Below are 15,701 nucleotides of genomic sequence, written 5' to 3'. Positions count from 1 at the left end.
TGTTAATGATTCCATAACTTCAAGGTGGGGAGATAATTGTATGAAATGATACGATGTCTGGGATTTGCTTTAAAATACTCCAGACAAAAAAAGAAAAGTTAATACATAAATACTGTATATCTAGGTACATAAATAGGGAGTGATCACCTAGCTGGCTTCCCTGGGTTCAATTTTTATGTTAGTTTTTTTTTCTCCCTAACGTCTGCAGTTCCTACCCAAGTTGATCAATTTATTGAGTTTTGAAATTTTAAGATATATAAATGTATACATGTTGCTTAAAAAAGTAAATATATGTAAATGTCTCCGGAGACTCTTTTTTTTTTTTTTTAAACATCTATACTTCAATTTTATTATTTATTTATTTTTTATTTTTGTCTGTGTTTGGTCTTCGTTTCTGTGCAAGGACTTTCTCTAGTTGTGGCAAGCGGGGGCCACTCTTCATCGCGGTGCGCGGGCCTCTCACTGTCGTGGCCTCTCTTGTTGCGGAGCACAAGCTCCAGACGCGCAGGCTCAGTAGTTGTGGCTCACGGGCCTAGTTGCTCCGCGGCATGTGGGATCTTCCTAGACCAGGGCTTGAACCCGTGTCCCCTGCATTGGCAGGTGGATTCTTAACCACTACGCCACCAGGGAAGCCCCTCTCCGGAGACTCTTAAACTTGATGTTCTATAGTAATGTCTTTTGCATTTAATTTTAAGGTATAGCACCTGATGGAATTGGGCATTTTTCACAATCATAAGACTATATAGCTCTTAAGGATCCTTAAAGTTTGATCCAGTTGAATTTTGGATATTTCGCATGGCTTCTTCTGACTCAAGGTCAGAACTTAAAAAGTTCATTCTACTAATATTCCCCTTGAGTCAGAAAATGTCTCCTAACTGCTCTCCTTAACAGTTTCTATATTCTTCATGATACCAATAAAAGAGTTAATACTAACATGATTAACAAGCTCAACAGTAATCCTCAACAGTGCCTAAATTATTGATTCTTTGATTGTATTTCCTTTTCTTTTAGACTGAAAACCTTGATTCCTAAAATAAAACACATCATCGCTATTATGTGTTTTTGCATCAAATACAAGAAAATGTTTTAAAAATACAGTATTAACATGATCAATAATGCTACAGAATAAAGTCCAAAATAAATAAAGAAGCACTCCTGATCTATTCCTCTGTTGATCACTTCAGACAAATTCACTTAGTATATGAAAAGTGATCTTTATTAAACACTACCAAGTTGTTGGCATTCAGTGCTTGTAGTTGAGTGAGTATTGAAAGGATACGGCAAGAAGAAAAGCAAGGCAGCAACAAAAAGGCTACTGCCAAAGAGAGGTTTTGGAATTCATTTACACAGTAAACATTTATTGAGCACTTACAATGTGCTAAACTCACTGGGGATACAAAGATTAGTGGGACTTTGTTGCTATCACTATGAATTTACAGTCTAAATGGGATGATATTGTATAAACAGAAATATTACATTCCAGTGTAGTAACTGCCATTACAGAGAGGTGAACAGAATGCTATAGGAACATAGAGGGCAGAGCAATCATTTATGTGTAATACACATTGTCTGAAGCACAGTGGTTAAAGGTTCAGCCTTTGAAGGCCTGTATTTAAATCCCACAATTTACAAGATGGATAAGTTATTTAACTCCTCTAAATCTCAGGGGTTTTTAATCTATAAAATGATAATAATATCACAGTATTTTTTAAAATATTTATTTATTTATTTAGGCTGTGCCAGGTCTTAGTTGCAGCACATGGGATCTTCGTTGCAGCATGGGGGATTCTTAGTTGCGGAATGCCAACTCTTAATTGCAGCATGTGAACTCTTAGTTGCGGCATGCAGACTTCTTAGTTGCAGCATGTGGGATCTTCATTGCAGCATGGGAGCTTCTTAGTTGCAGCATGCCAACTCTTAGTTGCGGCACACAGACTTCTTAGTTGTGTCACGTGGACTTCTTAGTTGCAGCACACAGACTCTTAGTTGTGGCATGCATGTGGGATCTAGTTCCCCGACCAGGGATTGAACCCCTGCATTGGGAGCGCAGAGTCTTACCACTGGACCACCAGGGAAGTCCCATATGACAGTATTGATTGAGGATTAAAATAAGCTAATGAACATAAATTTCTTAGTAAAACTGCTCAATAAATGATAGCTAGTTTGTGTTTCCTGAGAAGACATATACACATTTTTCCCCTGAGAGTTAGAAGGTTATAGTGTGTACAAATGCATGGAGGTAAGAGCATGTATGCAGGGATTTGAAATTCTGTATGGCTGAAGGTGAAGTGTTAGGTTGAAGCATGAAATCTGTCATTCAGTCATGCTATAGGTATTTATTGCAGATTGTCTACATGTCAGACATGTGGAAGATGCTGTAGGGAAAAAAGCAAATTCCCCTTCTTAGACACCTAGGACATTGTGAGGTGAGGAAGAAAGAGAAGGACGTTCTAAGAGGGAATACAATGTGTTAAGACATGGGGACATAAAAGGGCCTGGTGTGTTTGTGGAATGGTGAGAAGCTTCATAGCTGGAGTTGGTGGTGGGGTAGAAAGTGAGGCTCATAAGGTAGACTGGATCCTAATATGCTAGACCAAGGAGTTTGGATTTTATCCTGTAGGAATTTGGAAGTCAAAAGAGTGGTTTTTGTTTTGTTTTATAAAGATCATTTTGAAAGCAGTGTGGAAGCTGAACTGGTCTGGAGTGGGGAGGGAATGGTGACAGGACTAGTTAGCAGGTGTTGTAGTAAGTAGTCCAAACTAATATTATAAGAGCCTGAACCCAGATTGTGGCAGTGCAGGCCAGGTTTGGCAGAATTATATTTCTGAGGTAGAATCAATAGAATTGCATGCTGCTTGATTGAATATGCAGGGTTAGGAAGAAGAGGTAGTTAGGGCAAAAGCAAAGGTTTCTAGTTTGGGAACCTGGTTTGTGATTGAGAATGAGAATATAATTAAGGAATCCAATATATTGTGGACGATTGGGGCAGTAGAGAACACAAGTCTGATTTCAGACCAGTGGAGCTTAAGGTACCCTTGTAGTCTATAGGTAGAGGTGTTTATAAGTAATTTGGAAAGCTTAAGCAGGAATTTGGGGCTAGTATTAAAAAGTTGGGAATCTATCACTGTATAGTTGACAGTTGAAGCTGTGTAAGCAGATGAACTTCTTAACCCCAATGAGTAAGGATTGGACAGAAGAGGAGCGTCTGACAAAGGCAAGAAAGAAGAATGAGGAGACGGTAGTGTCCCAGAAGCCAAGAAGAAGAACTTTTGAGAAATAAAGACAATAAATAGCTTTAGGCAATGTGACTACAAGCCAGTGAATTCAGCAACCAGGAGGCTTTCCTTTATAGTTTTATGGAATCTTGGCAGAAGCCAGACTGTAGTGAATTGAATGAATGGAAAAGGAGAAAGTACTGACAGTGGATGTAGACTAATCCTTCCAGAAATCTGGCTATGAATGGAAGGAGGGAGAAAGGATAGGAGTTTGTAATGAAATAGGGTGGATATAAGTGTTTTTAGTTTGTTTCGAGTGGAGAAAGTTAAGTATGTCTGTAGGTAGACAAGAAAATGTTCCATAAAAAAAAGAAAATGTTAAAAATAGAGGTGAAAGGGGAAAATTGATAGAGACAGAGTCTAGAGAGACAGTCTTCCTTACAGAATCTTCTAGTGACCACCACATATAAGTTGGCTTACGATGCTCAGAGTGTGGAACAAAACCAGAGAAGAGGCAAGAGGGAGAGAGACACAAGAGAACAAAAGCTTGGACTCCTGTTCATAACTTCCTTTTATATTCTAGAGAATACTTATCATAGAGTACAATCAGTCTCTCTCTGGGTCTGATCTACCGTGTTACTTTGTCCTAGAAGATTTTGTTCACTCCCTTAGTTGAAAAAGCTACTAGAAAATGCAACTCAGTTCAATTACTATTAAATGAACTGTCTCTGGACTTCCCTGGTGACGCAGTGGTTAAGAATCCACCTGCCAATGCAGGGGACAAGGGTTCGAGCCCTGGTCCGGGAAGATCCCACATGCCACAGAGCAACTAAGCCTGTGCGCCACAACTACTGAGCCTGCGCTCTGGAGCCCGTGAGCCACAACTACTGAGCCCATGTGCCACAACTACTGAAGCCCGCGTACCTAGAGCCCATACTCCGCAACAAGAGAAGTCACCTTAATGAGAGGCCTGCGCACCGCAACGAAGAGTAGCCCCAGCTCGCTACAACTAAAAAGAAAGCCCGCGCGCAGCAACTAAGACCCAACGCAGCCATAAATAAATAAATAAATAAGTAAATTTTAAAAAATAAAAGAAATGCAAAAAAAAATGAACTGTCTCTCTGTTAATTGTTTTCTCCAGCTTTATTGAGATATAACTGACATATAACATTGTAGAAGTTTAAGGTGTACAATGTGTTGATTTTATACACTTACATATTGCAAAATGATTACCACCAGCCACATAATTACCATTTCTTTCTTGTGGTGAGAATATTTAAGATCTACTGTTAACAACTTTAAAGTATATAATACAATATTATTAATTATAATCATAATGCTGTACATTAGATACCCATAATTTATTGATCTTATAACTGGAATTATGTACCCTTTGAACATCTCTCCTTCTCCACTCCCCAGCCCTTGGAAACCACCACTCTGCTCTCTGTTTCTATGAGTTCAGCTTTTTTAGATTCCACATATAAGTGATAGCATACAGTATTTGTCTTTCTCTGTCTGACTTATTTCACTTAGTATAATGCCCTCAAAGTTAATCCATGTTGTTGCAAATGGCAGAATTTCTTTCTTTCTTGAGGCTGAATATTCCATCGGATGTATGTACGTGTGTGGGTGTGTCTGTGTGTGTGTGTCTGTGTCTGTGTGTGTATCCCACAACTTTTTTATCCATTCATCTGTCAATAGACACTTAGGTTGTTTCCATATCTTGGCTGTCATGAATAATGCTGCAGTGAACATTGGGGTGCAGGTATCTCTGATATTCTGTTAGTTTTTTGAGGAACCCATACTGTTTTCCATAGAGGCTGTACCAATTTACATTCCCACCAACAGTATATGAGGGTTCCCTTTTCTCCACACCCTCTCCAGCATTTATTGTTTGTAGACTTTTTGATGATAGCCATTCTGACGGGTATGAGGTGATATCTCACTGTAGTTTTGATTTGCATTTCTCTAATAATTAGTGATGTTGTGCATCTTTTCATGTACCTGTTTGCCATCTGTATATCTTCTTTGGAAAACTATCTGTTCAGGTCTTCTGCCCATTTTTTTAATTCGGTTGCTTGTTTTTTGATATTGAATTGTATGAGCTGTTTATATATTTTTTGATATTAACCCCTTGTTGGTCATATCATTTGCAAATATCCTCTCCCATTCCATAGTTTGTCTTTTCGTTTTGTCAATGGTTTCCTTTGCTGTGCAAAAGCTTTTAAGTTTAATTAAGTTCTGTTTGTTTATTTTTGCTTTATTTCTTTTGCCTTAGGACACAGATCCAAAAAAATATTCCTGTGATTTATGTCAGAGAGTGTTCTGCCTGTGTTCTCTTCGAGGAGTTTTATGGTTTCCAGGCTCTGGTGGGGTGTGTGTGGAGAGGGACCCCAGTGGCTAGCATCAGCAAATGTGAATACCTATGGAGCAAAGATGGTGAAATCTTTAGAGGGTCTGCAGTGGCTGGGTTGGCCTTTAGTTTCTTCAGTGGCAGAATCTGCTGTTTGTCTGCAGGGCAGGTCACTGTGAACTGCGATTGCTGCCACTGCATGACTGTATTGGTAGCCCCTGTTTTTTCCTTATTCCTAGCCATCTCTATATGTCTCAGTTTTGATGGTCTGGGTGGAATGAAACTGAAGTGGGACCTTCATGTGGTGCCCAAAAGGCTGGAAACTGGTCGCTCATCCCACTCTTCCTTTTCTGGTGAGGGGAGCCCTCTACCTGAGAAACTCCCTCTTGGTACTGAGCAATGCTTACTTGGGGGATGTGATGATGCAGGCAAAATGAAGCTATCTTTTTTCTCTTCTTGGGCAGTTATTCTCAGGTTTTGTTTTTCTACTGTGTTGCCAAAGTTTCTTAATTGGACTACAGAGCTCTCCCACAGCTGTTTTTGTTCATGGATAGCTGTCTAATTGTTGATCTTTGTTGGGGGATGGAGGCCAGGGTCTCCTATGTCACCATTTTGGTGACGTCCTTAATAAATTTTATTGTTTGGATTTTTTTTATTATAGTAGTTAACATGTTTATTTTAGGAACTTCAGGAAATACAGATAAACAAACAGAAAAGATAAGAGAACTTGGGTACCCTACTCCCCAGAGATAATCAATACTAGCATTTTGGTATATGTTCTTCAAGTCCTTTTTTCTGTGTGTAATAGCTGTGCGTAGAGCCAAACTCCATCTAACCTCTTTCACAAGACTTTCATCTGTCAGATTCCAAATGGTCCCAGTTAGGTTTCTATAGTACTTATTTGATAAGCCACACAGTGTATTATGTTAATGTTATTTCTTCTGGGAATCACCAAGGAGTCACATTTTCATTTTCCATACATTCTAGATTTGAAAGCATATCACTAACCATCTGTTATAGGGATTCTAGTTTTTTTGTTCCTTCTTGCTACTGGACATGATTGTCTTATAATTCTCACTGGGAATTGATTAGTGTATAGATATTGCCAGGTAAAATAATTAGTGCTATAATGAGTATGTTGGAAGCTAAAAACTTGGAAAAAGAATTACTTACTGAAATTTTAATAAGAATTGTCATCTAAGAGATGAGATTAGCCATCTGTAGAAGTGGTTTACAAGTGTGTTATTAATGGAAACATAGGAAACAATCAAATTAATCAAGATACAGCTTTAGAACTGGGAGGTAACTAAAGAAAGCATTTCTACAAGCAATTTTTATAGGCTTTTAAGATTACAACAGTATTTCTACATGTCTTTTAGTTTTTCTACAGCAGAAACTATGTAGAAGTACTTCCTTGTCTGTATTACAGATCTGTCTCATTTTTCCCTTTTTTATTATGGTAAAATGTACATAGCCTAAAATTTACCCTTTTAATCATTTTTCAGTGTACAGTTCAGTGGCATTAATTACATTCACATTTTGTATAACCATCACCTCTATTCATTTCCAGAACTTTTTTATCATCCCAAGCTGAAACTCTGTACCCATTAAACAATAACTCTCCATTCCTCCCTCAGCCCCTGGGAACCACTATTCTCCTTTCTGTCTCCATGAATTTAACAACTCTAGGTACCTCATGTAAGTGGAATCATACAATATTTGTCTCTTTGTGTCTGGCTTATTTCACTTAGCATTCTGTCTTTAGGGTTCACCCATGTTGTAGCGTGTTCAGAATTTCCTTCCTTTTTAAGTTTGAATAATATTCCATTGTATATATATACCACATTTTGTTTATCCATTCATATGTTGATGGTCATTTGTGTTGTTTTCACCTTTTGGCTATTGTGAGTAGTGCTGCTATGAACACAGGTATACAAATATCTGTTCGAGTTCCTGTTTTCAGTTCTTTTTGGGTATATACCTAGATGTGGAATTGGTGACTCATATGGTAATTCTATGTTTAATTTTTTGTGAAACCTCTATACTGCACCATTTTACATTCCCACCAACAATGCACAAGGGTTCCAGTTTCTCCACATCCTCACTAACACTTATTATTATCTTCTGATTTTTTAAAATAATAGCCATCCTAATATCCTAATGGGTATGAAGTGGTATCTCACTGTGGTTTTTTTTTTTTAACATCTTTATTGAAGTATAATTGCCTTACAATGGTGTGTTAGCTTCTGCTTTATAACAAAGTGAATCAGTTATACATATACAATATGTTCCCATTTCTCTTCCCTCTTGCATCTCCCTCCCTCCCACCCTCCCCGTCCCACCCCTCTAGGTGGTCACAAAGCACCGAGCTGATCTCCCTGTGCTATGCGGCTGCTTCCCACTAGTTATCTATTTTACATTTGGTTCACTGTGGTTTTGATGTGCATTTCCCTAATGATTAGTGATGTTGAGCATCTTTTCATGTGTTTTTTGGCCATTTGTATGTCTTCTTTGGAGAAATGTCTATTCAAGTCTTTTGCCTATTTTTAAATTAGATTGGTTTTGTTGTTATCTTTTGAAGGATAAATTTGCTGGATACAGAATTCTAGGTTGGGTTTTTTCTTTCAACACTTTAAATATTTCACTGCACTCTCTTCTTACTTGCATGGTTTTTGAAGAGAAGTCTGATGTAATTCTATCCTTGTACCTCTAGGTAAGGTGTTTTTTAAGCCTGACTTCTTTAAAGATCTTGTCTTTGATGTTCTGTAATTTGAATATGATTTGCCTGTGTAGATTTTTTTTTTTTTTTTGGTATTTATCCTGCTTGGTGTTCTCTGAGCTTCCTGGATCTGTGGTTTGTTATCTGTCACTAATTTTGGAAAATTCTCAGCCATTATTAGTTCAAATATTTCCTCTGTTCCTTTCCTTCTTTCTTCTCTTTCTGGTATTCCCTTTATGCATATATTACACCTTTCGTAATTGTCTCACAATTATTGCATATTTCTTCTTTTTCATTTTTTTTCTTTTTGCATTCCATTTTTAGAAGTTTCTATTTATATATCTTCAAACTCACTGATTCTTTTTTTAATTTATTTTTTATTGAAATATAGTTGATTTACAATGTTGTGTTAATTACTGCTGTACAGCAAACTAACTCAGTTATACATATATATATATATATATATATATATATATATACACATTCTTTTTAATATTCTTTTCCATTATGGTTTATCACAGGATATTGAATATAGTTCCCTGTGCTATACAGTAGGACCTTGTTGTTTATCCATTCTGTATATACCACAAACTCACTGATTCTTTCCTCATTTATATCTCATCTACTGATGTGCCCATAGAAGACATTCTTCATTTCTGTTATAGTGGTTTTTATTTCTATCATTATTTTTTGGTTCTTTCTTAGAGTTTCCATGTCTCTGCTTACATTACACATCTGTTCTTGTATGTTGTCCAGTTTCTCCAATAGAGCCCTTAGCATATAGTTATTTTAAATTCCTGTTCTGGTAATTCCAAAATCTCTGCCATATCTGAGTCTGGTTCTGATGCTTGCTCTGTCTCTTTATACTGTGTTTTTTGCCTTTTAGTATGCCTTGTAATGTGTTGTTGAAGGGTAGACATATGATGTACTGGGTAAAAGGAACTCAGGTAAATTGGCATGTAGTGTGAGATTTTATGTTTATTTGGCTAGGAGTTAGGCTGAGTTTACTGTTTGCTGTAGCTGTGTCAGAGGTAAAATTTCCTACAGTGTCTGTTTTTTTGTCTCCCCTGTCATCTTTGAGTTTCCCTAGAGAGTCCTTAAATAAGGTCTGAGATGTGCTGTTCTTTCCATTGTAATTCCCTGCTTTATACAGGAGTCTTACTGATGTGGTGGTATGATATCAGAAGATGGGAAGGATTCTATATTCCTATTTCCTGGGCTGTAATCTTTATAAGTGCTTTTTCATTCCACACCCCCACCCCTTCTTAGGTGAAACAGGAAAGCTAGAGGGGGCTGGATTGGGTATTTCTATTCCTCCAGATCAGCTAGGCTCTGGTAGAACCCAAGGTGGAATCTAATCATCTGAAATGTTGGTGACTCCAACTTTAGAAATAATGAATACTGGACTTCCCTGGTGGCACAGTGGTTAAGAATCCACCTGCCAATGCAGGGGACACGAGTTTGATCCCTGGTCCAGGAAGATCCCACATGCCGTGGAGCAACTAAGCCCGTGTGCCACAACTACTGAAGCCCACGTGCCTAAAGCCCACGAGCCACAACTGAGCCCACGTGCCACAACTACTGAAGCCCATGTGCCTAGAGCCGTGCTCTGCAACAAGAGAAGCCACCACAATGAGAAGCCCACGCACCACAACGAAGAGTAACCCCCACTCGCCACAACTAGAGAAAGCCCTCACGCAGCAATGAAGACCCAACGCAGCCAAAAATAAATAAATAAATTTATTTTAAAAACTAATAAAATAAAAATTAAAAAATAAAATGATAAGCATCTTCTAAAATATTGGATATTAATGCTTAGTGAGTGCTCAGGTTTGTAGTTCTACGTCTGCCATGTACCTTTACATTTTCTATAGGGAGCCATTCCCCAACCCCCAACCCCTGTCCACGCATTTGCTTAATCCTGTCTGGCTTTCAGAATCAAGTGGCTAAAGGAAGAAAAGCTTAGTAAAGGGACTTAGGTTCCCTTTTTTTCTACTGCTTCTTTATTGGCACCATTTCCTACTCCCCAAACAATAACTAAAACAGCAAAAACTAATTTTCAATAAAAACCCTTTTATATTAACAGTTTTATGGCAGGTCAATGCCATATTGCCTATTCTTGGATTGTGGGGACTGTATCTGTGGGGTTTCCCAAGACAAGGAGCCCCTAGAAAGCTGGAAACATCAACCCAATTATGCACTTAATTCCTTTGTCAAGGTGCTGTAACCAAAGACCACACAGAGATGGTAAACCATAAGGGTTATATTTAGTATGAAGGGAAGAACAGGCATATAGAGGGATTGCTCCAAGACTGTCACTTCGGGAACCTGCGGCCTTTCCCCAGTTCTCTCTGCCTGCCCAGTCAGTATTACTACAGGAAGTGGGGCTATTGTTAGGGATGACCTTAAGTGAAAGTGCTTAAATGTTTTCTGTGTGAGGTTTGTATGATGAGAGTCAATCTTAGTTCTCTCTCTCCTGTCTTGCCTGTCTCTCTGTCCCCCACCACCACTAACAACTTTTACAACTACTGTGATTTATCTAGAAGTGAAATACCAGTCCAGAGAGCTCCAAAGTCAACATGGAAATGAAACCTCAGCAGAGCAATGTCCATTCTGTTACCTCCTGTCCAGGGCACTTTTTGCTACCCAGAGGTAGGCTGAGGCCAAAATTCTTGGTGGGTTTAACTCACCCCAGATAGTCAGAAACCAGATAGACAGGGAAGATAGGAAGGAAGGCTTGGTCCACAGAAACTGAAACGGCTCGACATTATAGTCAACTTAGTGCCGGTTGGCCCCACCTTAAACCCTTCTAATCTCTTCTGTTCCTATCCCTGAAACCTTTATGACTCTGGCCTTTGTGTTCTTTTCTAGGTGACCAGGGTGATATTTAAAAGAAGACAGGAAGCTATAGTAACATGCAAAGCAGATTTGGAATTAGGGAATGTTCTCCTTGGCTCCAGGTTCCAGACTTCAATTTTTTCATTCAACTTAAATTTTATGAGTACTTACTTAGGCCAGGTATTTGGTGAGACTTTGAGATAAGGATTTGGGTAAGATTTAGTCCCTGTCCAGGAAGAGTTCATAATTTGGTGGGGAACACACAAATATGAACAAATAATTGCCATATTATAAAGTGCAAGTACTAGAATAGACGTGCTATGGGGAGCGCTGTCAGTAAAAAAATCCTCAGCCAGTCTGGTTTTGGGGCCAGACCCAGTCGACTCCTGCTGCTTTCCAGAGCCAATCCAGAAAAAAGAAACTCAGGTGGAGTCTGAAAGCTCATAATGCAAAGGCTGCGGAGCTGGGAAGGGGTAGTAGCTTGCCCACCACCTCCAGAGGCAGCGGGAGGGGGGCGGCTCAAGGAGCTCAGCGGGTGCCTTTACCTGTTTGCTCATTGCTCCTGAGGACCATCAGGGTCTCCTTCATTTCCCTCTAAGGACACCAGAGCTGTTGGAAGGTAAGCTGAGGCATATTAAAATTTGGGGGGGGTTGAGTAAAAACCAATTTGAATTGGGCAGCGCCAAACTGGAGGTGGTTGGGGTCGTTCTAACTATAGGAGGTGGGGGGAGAGACTTTTGTGGAGAAAAGGCAAAAGCAAAGTAAGGAAATTATTGATTGGCTATTACTTAAAGTCTAGTTGGCTGTTTGTGATTGGTTGTCCTTATCGCTGTAATTTTGAAACCTTGAGGCGTTTATAGGCTTAGATTCTGGCCTGCTTACATAGGCCACCATGGCATTAAAGCCACATCAGTCTAATGGCCTCCTTATTTAATTAATTTAACAACATATATATAAATATTTATACATGTATCTGTATTAAGCTAAATATGAGTTCATACTAATGTCTCCAATTCATATCTATTACCCTGTGGATCATTTTAGCTTCTTCCCTTTGCTTATCTGTACCCTCCCACTCCAACAGTAAGAAAACTGGCTCCTATAATCCACCATCAGGTACTTAATTGTTCAATTCCAGTATACATGTATAGTGGTTTCAGAATTGCTAGCCTGTACTCTCAGGGGAAACAACTTTATCAACCAGAATAGAGTGCTTATGTACAGTCCCTTTTGCCTATATTCTTAGACACAACTCATTTACAAAGTTACTTAGGTTTGCACCTTTGCCCCCACCCACTTCAGGAAGGTTCTTTCATACATTTGTAACACAGATTCTTTTTTCATATTCTGCATTTTGACCTTGTATCTCTTGATCCCCTAAATGATTTTTTGTTTTAGTTACATATATTAAGTTTTACTCTTTGTGCTATAAAGTTCTATGGCTTTTGAAAAACGTGTAAAGCATCCACCATTACAATATCATAGAGAATAGTTTCACTGTCCAGAAATATTCCCCTGTGCTTCACCTATTCAACTCTCCTCCTCTTCTCCAAATTCCTGTAAACCAGTGATGTTTTTACTGTCACTATAGTTTTGCCTCTTCTAGATCGTCATATAAATGGAATTATACAGTATGTAGTCTTTTCAGACTGGCTTCTTTCACCTAGAAATATATATTTATGATTCATCCATGTTTTTGCATGGGTTGATAGTCCATTCCCTTTTATCCCTCAATAGTATCCCATTATTTGGATGTACCACAGTTTGTTTATTTAGTCACTTACTGGGGAACATCTTGGTTGCTTCTAGTAATTATGAATAAAGCTGCTATAAACATTCACATCCAAAAAAAAAAAAAAGATCCTCACAGAAGAAATATTTGAGCTGAATACTGAAGGAAAAGGAAGAGTTTACTAAGGAGAATGAGTGAGAACAGCATGAGGAAGGGCAGAGAGGGATGAAAGAACATGTCATGTTTGGGGGCCATCAGAAAGTTTTCCCTAATTGAAATGGTACATTTATGATGACAAAGTTGGAAAGGTAGGATGGGACTAGATCATAAAGATTCATGGAGTGTGGACTTTATCCTTATAGACCAATGTTTTCCAACTTCACTTATTCATATTCTACCTTCACCATTTTAATTTCTTAAATCTAGGCAATAATATCTTTGAAATCATGAGTTTAATATATTTTCTTAAGAATATTAAAAAAAAGTATGCCTATTAAAATAAAAATGTATTCATTTGTCTCCCAACAGTGATACACTATAACTGTTTAGAAAGATAATTTTGAGAGCGTTATATGAGAGAGAGTGGATGGAGGAGTCAAACAGGGGATTATTTTAAAGGCTATTGAAATACCGAGAGATGATGAAGTTCTGAACTAAAAAAAGCCTTATTGGCAGTGATGGTAGAGAGGGGAAGGGCTTTAAAAGAGATTTAGGAACTAGAATAGACAGGATTTATTAATTAGAGGAAGGTAAGGATATTTATGAACTAAAATCTGGATTTGGTGACTAATTAAGTGGAAGGGTGGAAGATTACAGAAAAGGAAGGATCTAGAATTACTTGCAGGTCTCTTGTCTTGGAAGTGAATGATGGTACCAGTTCACCCAAGCAGAGAACAAGAGCAAAATTAGGTTTGAGGGAAAAAATTTCCCTCGAAAATTTATTTAATTGAAAATTTCTTTTAAGTTACAAATACAGTATGTTCTCACTGTAACAAGTGAAATAAAAAATGCAAGAAGATAAAGTTAAAAATCTACCCTTTCATATCCCCCTCCCCTCCCCTTGTAACATCGAGGGTACCAATTTGTGCAGCCTTTCACACCTTCTTCATGTGTGTGTATTTATGCGCACAAATACGATGACCATTTTTTATAAAAATGAGGTCATATTCTCTCTCTCCCTCCCTCTCCCCCCTCCCCCACCTCCCTCTCTCTCTGCTTTGTGCTTCCCTCCACAGCACCTGCACATCACTCCACAGCGGTAGCAGGCTCGAAGGGGTAGGTAACAGCAAGAACAGGGGGCGAAGAAACACAAGTCAGTAAGAGCCATCCACCGGAGGCAAAACTCATAGCTAGTATCGCACAGGCACAGGTCTGTATAGTCTCCCTCGGGTCCGACATACAGCGATAGAGCATGCTGTCCTCACCACATACAGCTCACCACTTGAAGCAAAGTTCTCATGGAGTCAGGTGCGTCCTGACAGTGGCCCCTCCGGTTTTCCTCATGGTTGAAAGCGTCCTGGCAGTACGCGCACCGCCCACTCGGAGCGTTCCCTGTCCTCCTTCCACCACCGGGACTTGCCCCGGAATGGCTGTGTCTTGATCATGCTGGCCCCTAGCTGATGCCAAAGTCTGAGGAGTCCTCATGGGGGTAATTGTAGTCGTGCTTAAGGACCTTGTCCTTGGCGAAGCGCAGGTACGAGCCCGCGTCTTCCAAGGGGTTCAGGTATTTGTCCCTCGCCGGCGCCGGTAATCCTCGTAATGTGCGTCATCCAGGTCTTCTCCCTGGGTCGATGAGCACGATCTCCTAGTCGTCCAGGAAGCTCACCTGGCAGTAGGGCCTTGCCATCAGCTGTTCCAGGTGATAATGGTCTGTAGGGTGTGGGTCGTGGAGGTGACCCAGGGTATAAATCCTCTGGTGCTCACAGGATATGAGGGAGGAGATTGTCCGAATAAGTTGTTCCTTCTTCTGAGACGAATTACTGATAGAAGAACTGTCTGTAGCTGTTGTAAAAACGTCATTGCAAAGCTCAGCTTCACTACGGATGGTGGAAGATGATGTTGAGCTTTCTATAAGGTCTTCGATTGCTTTCCTCACTCAAGGCTTCGGACAGTAAGTCAAAACTTACTATTGTTGACCTTCCAATGATGAAAGGTTGGGTTGGCTTTCGTGTAGACCAATTCCTTTCTTAAATAGCATTCCAGTACCACCAGTTTGTCTTTCTGTCGTTCACCATGGATGAGAAAGCCGATTTGTCATCCGGGTGCATGACCTTACCTATCCCACCTTCCTTCCTGTGGGAACCATCCCCCCGCTGGAGTCATCTGAGGTCATAACCACAGCCTTGACGCGCATAATATAGCTGTCCTCACCCGCGTGTGTTTCTTTGGTCATTTTCCTGTTCACCTACATACCTGTCCTGTGGCGGTGGGCAGCCTTCATTTTCCTGTCAGCTCCCCTTCCCCCTTATTCACATCTTGGAGATCGCCTGATTTGGTTGGGGGGTGGGGTGGCTAGAGCAAGGTGACTGAAGCGCCTGGGCAGGGGTGCATAGGCAAGGTGGTGGGGGCGCGGACTGAGCACCATGGGGCCAGGGGGTGGAGGCCGGCAGGGGCTCTGGGGACTTGGGAGCGGGTAGAGCGGAGAAGGGAGCGATTTGGGTGGAAAAACAATAGTGCTGCTGAGAGCCGGGGAGTGCTGAGAGAAGAAGGAGAGGGCCAGCTGCCAGAGGGGGCTCAGTCCCGGGTTGCCCCCCTCCCCCACCCAGGCCAGACCAATCACGGTTTTGGGGGAGCTGCGCCTGCGAAGCGCTGCAGGGTACCCCACTGAGCTACATCTCTCCA

The 15,701-nt window shown here is 40.1% G+C and overlaps 1 pseudogene across 1 annotated transcript; it reads right to left on the bottom strand.

Moving 5' to 3' along the window:
* Positions 1-642: 642 nt before the first annotated feature.
* Positions 643-15,332, bottom strand: LOC309652325 (sprouty-related, EVH1 domain-containing protein 2 pseudogene; annotated as a pseudogene). Its single transcript, XR_014268763.1, has 2 exons — positions 9,873-15,332; positions 643-4,124 (listed from the first exon to the last, which is right to left on the bottom strand). The product of XR_014268763.1 is annotated as a sprouty-related, EVH1 domain-containing protein 2 pseudogene (transcript).
* Between the last annotated feature and the right edge of the window lie 369 nt (positions 15,333-15,701).

This window comes from Balaenoptera physalus (assembly GCF_965194825.1).
Source record: "Balaenoptera physalus genome assembly, chromosome: X".
Taxonomy (NCBI): Eukaryota; Metazoa; Chordata; class Mammalia; order Artiodactyla; family Balaenopteridae; genus Balaenoptera; species Balaenoptera physalus.
Note: the sequence above shows the minus strand (reverse complement) of the source record. Positions and strands in the feature narration are given on the sequence as shown.